Genomic DNA, 10459 nt, shown 5'->3' with positions numbered 1-10459 from the left:
CTCGAGGAGAATGTAGGGGGGTGATTCCCTTCCACACCCAGTGCACCTCTGGGGTTTTGTGTTTTTTTTCCTTGAAGCCTTTTATATTAATACAGAGTCACAATGAGGGAGTAACTAGGATCTAGGTGTAGCTATGGCTGCTATTCACTGCCTGCATGCCTCTGCCTGGGGCTTGCAGACAGCGGATTATAGCTCCGCCTGTCACCACTGCAAGATCGCACCCCCAGAGCAGCTCTCCGCCCAGCCATGTACTCCCCAGTGCTGCTGGAGCTGATTTCCATGGAAACCTTGGCCCCACACTGTCACCCTGACCCTACTGGGGGTCTCCATGGAAACTAGGCAGAGAGTCATGTGGACGGAGGCTGTTGGTTCCACAGCAAATTCCATTTCCCAGTCTGGCCCCTGGGCCAGAGTTTGCCTGTCCCAGAGTTATGCTAATGTTCTCTTACTGGTATTTCACATGCTTCTGTGCTGTGCTGTGCTGTGCTGGTTGCCTCCCCCTCCTGCTATGTGCTGGGGTGTTTTTAAAGCTTCCTCAGGGGGACTGCGGTTGGCTACAGCCAAGGGGTGGTGACTGGGGTCCACCAGTGCTCCTGCTCGAGGTTCCTGATTGGAGTCTTGCCCTTCTGCCCAGGGCCGTACTGATCACCATATTTGGGGTCAGGAAGGAATTTTATTTCATGGTCAGATTAGTACAGACTGTGGTGGGCTTTGCTTTCCTCTGTAGTGGGGGGTGTGGGCCTCTACTGACCTCTTGACCGTATCTGTTAACAACGTTTCATAGAAGCAGGGTTTTGGCTGCAGTGGTTCCACTGCTTTACCTGCAGCAGGTTATAGTGTTAGGTCTGTGTTGTCAGGGTTGATAGTAATGTTATGTAGAGATTAAATTATGGTGTGTATAGGGTGGTCTGTATAGGGATGATCCTACCTCAGGCAGGGGTTGGACTAGGTGATTTCTGAAGGTCCCTTCATGACTCTGGAGTTGAGGGGCTGGTTGTGGGAAAAATGTAAAGATGGGCCATGGGATTTGTAGAGCTTTATTTTTTTGCTCTTAAGACATAACAAGTCTAGTGTAAAAAGAAAGAAGGCAGTAGCTTTTTTTTTTTTTTTTACTAGAGAGCGTGGCCTAACTGATTGTCTGGCTTCACCATGATCAAGTGCAGCACTCCCTCCCACTCTAAACTCATGTGGGGATGCTGGGGATACTCCATGGGTGGCTTCACTAGCATGTTTTGTATTTGGTTTGGGGCTACTCAGGAACATCCCGGTAACATGCTTTGGCACCACAGTGTAGCTGCAGCTCTAGTGGAATTGATTTGTTGATATTGAAGAGATGGGACTGAGTGGCAAAGTGGATAGTGGGCTAGGTTTGGCTTACCCACCTCCCACAATGACTAGATTCTACTATCTGCCCCTTCTTTGCCTTATGCTGGGTAGATGTGTTTGAATTTTACTGTTGCTCCTGATATCGGGTCTTCAGGATCCAGGGTTTCATTTCAGCTTTTGTTGTCAAAAGCCGTCTTGTGCCCCAACTTTTTTCTGATCTTCATAATTGCAACAAGTTATTACATAGATTTCTGTATTTTCTTGCATATAGACTTCACCTACCCTTTACCCCCTAAAAACCAGCTGGGGAAAATTTGGGTGTGCATTGCATGCAAGGAAGTCCTGTGAGTCTGGAAACTTAGGTGGAGAGGGACAGAGCAGTGGCAGTATTAAATGTTGCAGCTTTGGGAGCCACAGCAATTAACAGTCCCACCACTCCCCCTTTTGCTCCCTCCTCCATGCTCCCCTGCTGCAAATTTCTGCAGCCATAGGGAGCCTTCCCTCCTCAACTTTGTGCTGTATCTCAGGGTTGGTCTGTCCCAAGTGTCAGATTTGTGCTCCAGCTTCCTGGATTGGTCCTTGGCGCTCTTTACAGCTCCCAGAGTTAACATGCTACATCGGGCCTGCTGTTGTTAGATTGGGCCCCAGCACACAGGCCTGAGGGTGCAGCCCCTAGCCCTAAAGACCTCAGACTTCCGTTTACCCATAAGCCATGGGAAGACTTTGTTTTTCTCTTTGGGACCTTGCAAAAATTGGATGCATGGATATTACCATATGTTTAAAAAAAAAAAGAAAAAAGAGCTTCCTGGCTTGTTGTACTTAATATTTCTATGCGATTTTATTTGCATCATGTTTCTTTCCATACATCATCTTCAGTGTTCGCCATACCCTAATCACATCCTATGTTTCTGCAGTATTATGCGTACGTGAGTTCGACTTCTGATTTTGTTTTGCCAGTAAATCTAACTTCTGTTGTCTTTGTTCCTTTTTTCCCATTGTTTCACGTAATGTCAAAATACTCTACAAGCTGCCACCTTTACTCCCATGTCTTTAAAGCTTGCCTTTTGCTATAATGTACCCAAAAAAGTATATGATAACGAGGGATCCTGGTTTTCCATGATTAAAAAAAATCACAAATTCGCTGATAAAAAAAATCCCCAAATCCATGGTTAAAGTTAAATGCCCCCCACAGCCCTGCTTGTGCCCCCTTGCCCCCAACCCATAGCCCCTGCCCCCAGCCCTGCTGGAGGGGACCCCAGCTGCCAGGGCTATGGGGCCAGGGACCCAGGTCCACAGCTCCCTGCCTCCACCAGAAGGCAGCAGCTGCTGCAGCAGGAGCATGAGCTGGCTCCCCCCACCCCCCCAGCTGCCTGCTTGCTGTGGGCTCAGGTAGGGCCAGCTCCCAGCTGCAGTGTGCATTCCCAGGGGGCAGAGGGGACCTGCACTCCCAAGATCTGTGGGGGGTTGGGGGCAGGGTGTGTGCACACTCTGGGATCATGCTCCCCACCCTGCTGCCCTCCAGAGTGCAGCGTGTGCAACCTAGGGTGGCAGCACACAGAGGGATGTGCACGAAAGCTGCATGCCACTGTGAGCTCCACACTGCCTTGGCCACACTTGCCGTGCAGGTGGGGGCAGCTGCGAGGGACGCAACCCTGAGCTGCCCCCATGCACACAGGAATCATGGCCAGGGCAGCTTTCCAGCACAGCCCCGCTGTGCCCTGCCGTGCCAGTCTCACATGCTGCCATCTGGAGGGCCTGGGGGAGGGCAGTAGGGTGGGGAGCCCAGCATTTGCAACCAAGGGTTTGCAGCTGATGGGGCACTCTAGGGGGGATCAGAGTGCCCAGCTGGCTGCAACCCCCAGCCAGAGAGTGCCCAAACTGGCTGGGAGCTGAGGGAGCAGGGAGGCTGCAAAACCCCCTGCCTCCCGGCTGGAGTGCCCAGGCAGCTGCAAAGCTCCCCGCTCCCTCAGCCACCAACCAGCTTGGGCACTCTGGCCAGAAGTGGGGGAGGTTCACAGCCCCCTGGGTACTCTGGCTGGGGTGGGGGTTTGCAGCCTCCCCGTGCCGTCAGCCCCCAGCCAGCTTGGGCACTCCCCAGCTGGGCACTGTGGCTGGGAAGGGGGATTTGCAGCTGGCTGGGAGCAGCAGGGGTTTCCAGCCAGCTGGGCTCTCCATCCTGGAGTAGGGAGGCTGCAAACCCCTCCTGGCTGGAGTGCCCAGCCAGCTGCAGATATCCTTGCTCCCTCAGTCAGATTCCCCCACAGCCCTGCTCCACCCCCCGCAAGACCCACTTACCTCCAAGAAGAATGAGCCTAAAGCAGCCTCCGTTAAGTGTGAGCATCAGGCCCCACCCTTCCCTGTTTTCCTTCCACTTGGGGTGGCGGGTTTCCTCACCCCTTTTGCAAAGAGCTCTTGCAGACTGGAATTCAGCCAGCTTGCAGAGCTCTTTGCAAAAAGGGGAAATTCGTGGGTTTCTCTGCTAAAAGAGAAAATCCATGTTTTCTCTGATAAAAATGGGAAATCAGTGGTTTTCTCTGTTTTTCTGTGGGAAATGGAAAACCCGGATCCCTGATGATAACTTTCTGTCCTGCCAAGCCATTGGATGCTTATCTTGCTGGGATCCTATGACCCCAGCTGATTTCCTGCCCTTTAGGTGGGGGGCTGGACTCGATGATCTTCCAAGGTCCTGTCCAGCCCTAATGTCTATGAAATCTAATATTGCTACTACTGATAACCAAAAACGATGAGCTAAAACAGTGGTTTTCAACCTTTTTTTTTAACAAGTGTACCCCTTCTGTCTCAAAGTTTCAGCTCATGTACCCCTTTATATTTTTTTTCTTGTTTTTAGGGCAGGGGACAAATAGATGGCCTGTGGTGAGGAAGGACATGGGGCAGGGGCAGGCACTGCTTAGCTGGGTCGGTATGGGACGTGGGATGGAGCTGTGAGTGGCTTGTTTGGGGAGCGGGGAGTGGCTCCCACTGCTGCGCACATGCCCGTAGGGCATGGGAGGCATGTGCCCCCGACTTGTGTGCAGGGTGAGCTGCTAGTGGGGGGGATGGAATGGGGCAGGGACTGCCCAGCTGGGGAGGGGCACGAGACTGAGGGGGGGGGCATGCCCCATGTGCAAATCCAGGGGCATGTACCCCCCCATATCCTCCCAGGATTCATGAAGTAGTGGGAGCTGCCTCGCCCCCCTCCCCCATATGAGCCACTTGTAGCTCTGTTCTGCGCTCTACTCCAGCTGGGTAGTACCTGTGTGCAGATCTGGGTCAGTCCCATGCCCCTCTCTGGCTGCTCTCCCCAAGCTGAGCTGCACTCCTGGCCGCCCATGTGATGCTCTGCAGCTTCATGAATGCATGCAGAGTTTTGCATACCCCTACGACAAGTACCCCTAGGGGTACGCATGTCCTTAGTTGACAACCACTGGGCTAAAACATCTTTTTTTCTCAGACACTACACTCTTGTTTTTTTAGACTGTAAACTCTTGGAGGAATTAACTTCTGGGTCTAACTTCTATGAACAAAAAATTGTCTGTGTTGAGAACTGCTTAGCTTGGTAGAGGGTATACTGAAATGTTTGAGAGGTTTAAGGAGAAATGATTAAATGTTTGTATCTATGGAGATATTGCATCACTAGTTGTTATCTGTATGCATTGCCTAATTAATTTGCTTCTGTGCTGCTGCTGTATTATGCTAATTGCCCATCTTATAAGTTACCATCACATTATTGGTTATCACTTTCTTTCTTATATAAAAAGTATGGCAGAGTTCAAAAACTGGTTATTCAAAGGATTGGTCAAGCAGACTCACTGACTGTCAGATGGATGGATTGATATACAAGGAAATCCTTTATTGAACATTGTTAGCAACACCTGGACTAATATTCCTGAGAGCAATTGCTACCAAATCTTCTCCTCATACAGGTGAATACATAACCAAATTACTGGCTGAAAAGATTGAAAGTGCAGGTCCCTCCAAGGTACAAGCCCTTGTAACTGCTAATGTGAGACATATGAAAGCTGAATGGCAAATATTAAAGGCAATGTATCCTCATTTAATAGTATTTGGCTGTCTTGCTCATGGGTTGAATCTTCTGGTGAAGGACATAATAAGTGTGAATACAATGAAGACGGTATTGGCAAACTGCAAAGTGATTGTGAAGGTATTCAACAATAGTCATTTTGTTTCTAATTAGACTTTGAAGAAATTACAGAAAGAGAAGGGGAAGAAAAGTGCACTTCTATTGCCAGGAGAAACTAGATGGGGCTCAGCTACAAAGTGTTTACATAGTGTGCTGTGCACATAGAACTGTTTGCAGTGTGCTTCAGTAGATGACACAGTATCCCAGATTATTCCTGTGAATAGTCAGAAGCAGATTCTCAACAACAATGTATTCTGGGTTAGAGTTCAAGGAGCATTCAGGTTGCTACTACCAGTTTCAGTGACTATCAGGAAACTTCAAGGAGATGCACCAAGCCTTTCAAATATTCCAGAGATAGTCAGACAACTGAATGAAAATCTAATTGAGCTTTTGCTTTCTTAACCTCTCTTCAAAAAAGAAAAATAAGTAGTAAAACAAATGTTTACTAAGAAATCTGAGTTTTGCTCTTATCCAGTTCATTTGGAAGCAAACCTTTGTATCCTCAACACCGAGGACAACATTTATCAGAAGATGAATTATATACTCTCGATGCAATTATGAAAGTTGCTAAGAATGTCCCCAACATCATCAAAATCTCTGTGATGGCAGACATTGTTGAGTACTGTGCAAAAGAAAAACTTTGGAGCAAAGACATCATTTGGCACACAGCAGAGAATATATCTCCTCTCACATGGTGGAAGGTATACTGTAATGCCCAACTGTTGTGCAGGATTGCTCTAAAGATCCTAAGCTTTCCACCAATGGTAGCTTCTTGTGAGCAGAACTGGAAGGCTTTCAGCTCAATCTGGACAAAAAAGAGGAATAGACTAACGAATTAATGCACTGCTGAGTTTGTTTCTATTTCTCAAAATCTCCTGCTTCTGGAGAATCAGTCAGAAGCACAAGTGAAGAAAAAGCAGTGTGATGATAAGTTGCTTTTGCCCAGAGACTCATTGGTAAAACCATTCTTTAATGAGAGAGAATGCAGTTCACTTAGTTCTGAATCAGATTTGTCTCAATCTGATTTTGAAATGGAACTAATAAGTAGTGCAAGTGATTCTACAGATAGTGACAGTGAAACTGGAGGTGCCACAATGACCTCAGTGGAAGAGAGTTAAACTCTGTTGAAGCAGGTGAGTGGACAACTACGGCATATCATGCACAGTTCTTTGGGTGTGCTAAAATTAGTGTGTCAGCAGTTTTCAGTGCCTTTGTTTTTTTCCTTAAATTTAAACAAACAACGTAAAGGAAGTATATGTTATTGTGTATTGTCTTTACATTTTTACAAGTATTCCAATAAAAATAATTTCTTTCTACATAAAGCTTTAAATGTGTTTGATTATAACATTTAAACCACATTAAGTGTGCTGTATGTAATTTTTTTCCGTAATCAAAGATGGGCTCAAAGTTTTCCAGAAAACCCACGTCTCTGTCTATAACTCTTGAATATGGTGGCATCAGTAGTTGAGAACCAGTTGGTGCTGCTTCAGCTTGTCCCAGTGGTTCTCAGCTGGTTGCCATTGCTGCTGCAATCGCAGTACTCGCGTCATAGTATCTCTGATGGGATCTCTCAGTACCCTGGCTGAGAATAACTGGTTTAGAGCAGTAGTGCTCAACCTTTTGTCACCCTTGCCTGGCCCTGTCACTGTTACTCTGGGATTGGGTGTCTGATCCAGTGCTCAGGGCCCAGGGTTCCCCACAGGTCCAGAAATCTGGTAGCTGGCAAGTGATGGTACTGCTTCCCCAACACTAAATTTCCAAAAAGTGGGGAGCCCTGTGGGGTGGATAACATGGCACCGTGAACTGAGAATTGAACATTGCTGTTCTAGGGGATTGCACCCCCTGCTGTAAAGTCATCAAGGAGAGTCTTAAACCTGGATTGTGAGGGTCCTTTTTGTCCTCACTTTTAATGTCAGTTTTTAGCGCAAATACTTCAGTTGGTTATATCTGTCTGTCCTTTTGTAAATATTTTGTAAATTTCTGAAGAAGTCTTTGAACTTAATTTCTAGCTTCTTATATTGATCATTAGTTATTCAATTTTAAGCAAAGAAGGATATGTAAAGATAAAGTAATTGAATGGTTTCTTGAACATCTGATCTTTGTGGTTTTACCTTGATGTTTTGGAACTTGTTTGTGTACTCATAAGTTTGTTTATAAAACAAAGCTTTGAATATTTAGAATTTCTTTTTGTACAAAGAAGCAGTTCCTACCACAAATCCTTTTATGAGTTCTTGTGGTTGCATCTTCCTTGTAATATATCAACCAAATTGTCCTCAGCCATGTTATCCATTCTGAATGATTGAATATGAGCAATATTAAAAAACTAGTATACCATTTACGGCAAAGGGATTAAAAGGGTGGTGTGGACCATGCTGTGATGATGGCTAACTTGGGAGGAGCTAATCACAGTATGATAGAATTCCAGATCCTGTGATGGGGAAAGCATGAGGTCAGCAAAATTCATCTGACTCAGGGAGTTAATAGGCATGGTGCCATGGGAAGAGAGACTGAAAAATAGACAGACCCAGGAGGGCTAGAATTTCTAAAGGGCGCAACCATCATTGGCAATCCCTTGATTTTGAGGATGATGTCTACCACAGCTCATTGGGTCTTGAGATGATTTAAGAGTCTAGTCCTCGAGCCATAGACGCATCTGCAGAAATTACAGGTCTTTCTGCAGGAGAGGATAGGCCATAATCCAGGATTTCTCTCCTTTTCTTTTCTCTGTGCAATTTTCTCTGTTTTGAGGGTGAGGTGCTGGATCTGAAAACGGGTACCTGCTTGGTTGAAGTTGCAGCACCGTTGGAGCTGGTTGGTAGCCAGCTCCGCCCAAGTCTTGACGTTGGCACCTGGTTTCTGGAGGTATCCCTTCCTTGTGTCCTCGTAGCATTTCCTCTGGCCACCACTAGATCTCAGGCTGTTACTAAGCTAGAGTACTTGTGTTGGGAGTTGAGAGTTGGGCATCTGCTCCTGTCTGGCGGAGAGAAGTTGGTGCTTAATGATCACTGACTCAATTCACCCTCCATCCATTTGATATTCTATGCTGATTCCAGAAACAAAGTGGCCCTTAATGAGAGTTGAGATGACTGTCAAAAAAAAATGGAGAATAGAGTTGATGCATCATTGCTTGACCCCGGTTTGGATGACAAACATATCTGTCTCAGTCCACTGCATAGAACAGGCACAGTCATTTGGAGAAGCCTCAGGGCCTTGATGTATTTTTGTGGACATCCAAATCTGGCCAGTGGTTTCCACAAGGCTTCATGTTTGATGGAATCAAAGGTCCTAGTGAAATCATTGAAGGCTAGATACAGGTCCTGATGTTCCCAACACTTTCCTTGGACCTGACCAGCAACAAAGATCATGTCAATTGTCTCACAGGATGGTCTGAAACCACATTGAGGTTCTGGCAGGACTTCTTCAGCAAGAGGTAGAAGATTGTTGAGGAGGATGCAGGCAAGGATTTTTTCCTGCTGTGGAAAAGAAGGTAATACATTGATTGTTTCCACAAACGGACTTGCCTCCTTTCTTGAAGACAGTCATGATGTTGGCATTCCTTGTGTCCCCAGGGATCTCTTTGTTCCAAATGCATAAAAGAATAAATTGGTGGCGTTTCAGTCCCAGTTCCTCATGACCAGCATTGTAGATATCAGCAGGTATGCCATCTGATCCAGTAGGCTTGTTCTTGATTTCCTTGATGGTATGCCAGACCTCTAGGCTAGCCAGGTTGACGAGGAATCCCTCTTAAGGGTGTTGAGACGTGGTTTTGGTGGTGGTATCTGCCACAGTAGACTCACAGTTCAAGAGTGCATCAAAGTGCTCTTTCCATCCAACTTGGATAGATTCATTGCCTTTGAAGCACGTCGAGCCATCCTGCAAAAGCAGGACCATGGGAAACTAGGCTGTAGATGACATGCACAGCTTGCAATGAATGCCGTGTTTGTCAGCAAACTAGACTTTGTCTTTATCTTGCCATCACTTTTTGATTTCCTGAATCCTCCTTTGAACTTCAGCTTTGACAAGTGGATACATCTTTCTTTTGCTTAGGTAAGTTATTATCTTGCTAAACAGAATGAGCTCTTTTCTTCCGGTCAAGAAGGGCTTGGAACTTGGTGTTTCACTCATGGAACCAGTCTTGGTGTTGATCAACACTAATCATTGTCCATAGGTATCAAACCAAAAAATCTGTATCAGTGTTTATGGGTGGCACAAGTAAAAAAGATTCGATGCTGATTCAGAGAATCAGCAATTTAGCCATAGACACAGCTTGAAATGTTTTTTCTACATACCTCAAGGTACCAGGTGCAACTTGTGAACAGAAGCATGGGGGACTCCCTGCATGTTCCATGGCGAACCCAGAAGTACTTCTGGTCTACTCCCAGGTCTGCCACCGAGTGTGCTGGGGCCCTGTTGGCCCCCTCCCAGCTTGGCAGTTGGCCACGGGGGTACCCTGGGTGCCCCCCCACCCCAGACCCAGGAGGCAAGTCACCAAGCTGGGAGGGTGTGGGGGGGACCTCCCCTGCACACTCCCCAGCAGACCTGGAAGTAGACTGGAAGTGCTTCTGGTCCACTTCCGGGTCTGCTGCTGAGCACACTGGGGACCCCACCACACTCCTGTGGGATGCTTCATCTGCCCCACCATTGCAACATTAACAAGCTGCCTGGTACCTTGAGGTATATAGAAAAAACATCTAAAGCTGTGTCTATCTCCAAATCTTTCCGAATCAATTTGGAGGGTTCTGATTTGATTCAGAGAGTTAAAGGGTCTCCTGATTCAATTCGAAGATTTGGCTGCTGAATCTCTGCCAAATCACATCAGCAGTCGAAGCTTCGCACAGCCCTAATAAATGAGCAGCCTCCCGCCTGATTAACATTGGATCATTAGTAACATTAAGGCATGGCTGGTGAGGAGGTGGGCTGCTGGCCTTAAGACAAGTGGGTAGGTCTACGTTTAGATGGCCCCAGGGTGCCCACTAGTTACAGTTGTACACA

General features: G+C 46.9%; 1 protein-coding gene across 1 annotated transcript in view; it reads left to right on the top strand.

The window, feature by feature from the left end:
- The window catches only part of SMCHD1 (structural maintenance of chromosomes flexible hinge domain containing 1), a 130921-nt gene that overhangs the window by 578 nt on the left and 119884 nt on the right, over positions 1-10459 (top strand). The window lies entirely within an intron of this gene.

The sequence above is a fragment of the Crocodylus porosus genome, unplaced genomic scaffold (assembly GCF_001723895.1).
Source record: "Crocodylus porosus isolate Cpor-Errol unplaced genomic scaffold, CroPor_comp1, whole genome shotgun sequence".
NCBI lineage: Eukaryota > Metazoa > Chordata > Crocodylia > Crocodylidae > Crocodylus > Crocodylus porosus.
The sequence above is the reverse complement of the archived record's forward strand: the minus strand, read 5'-3'. Positions and strand labels throughout refer to the sequence as shown.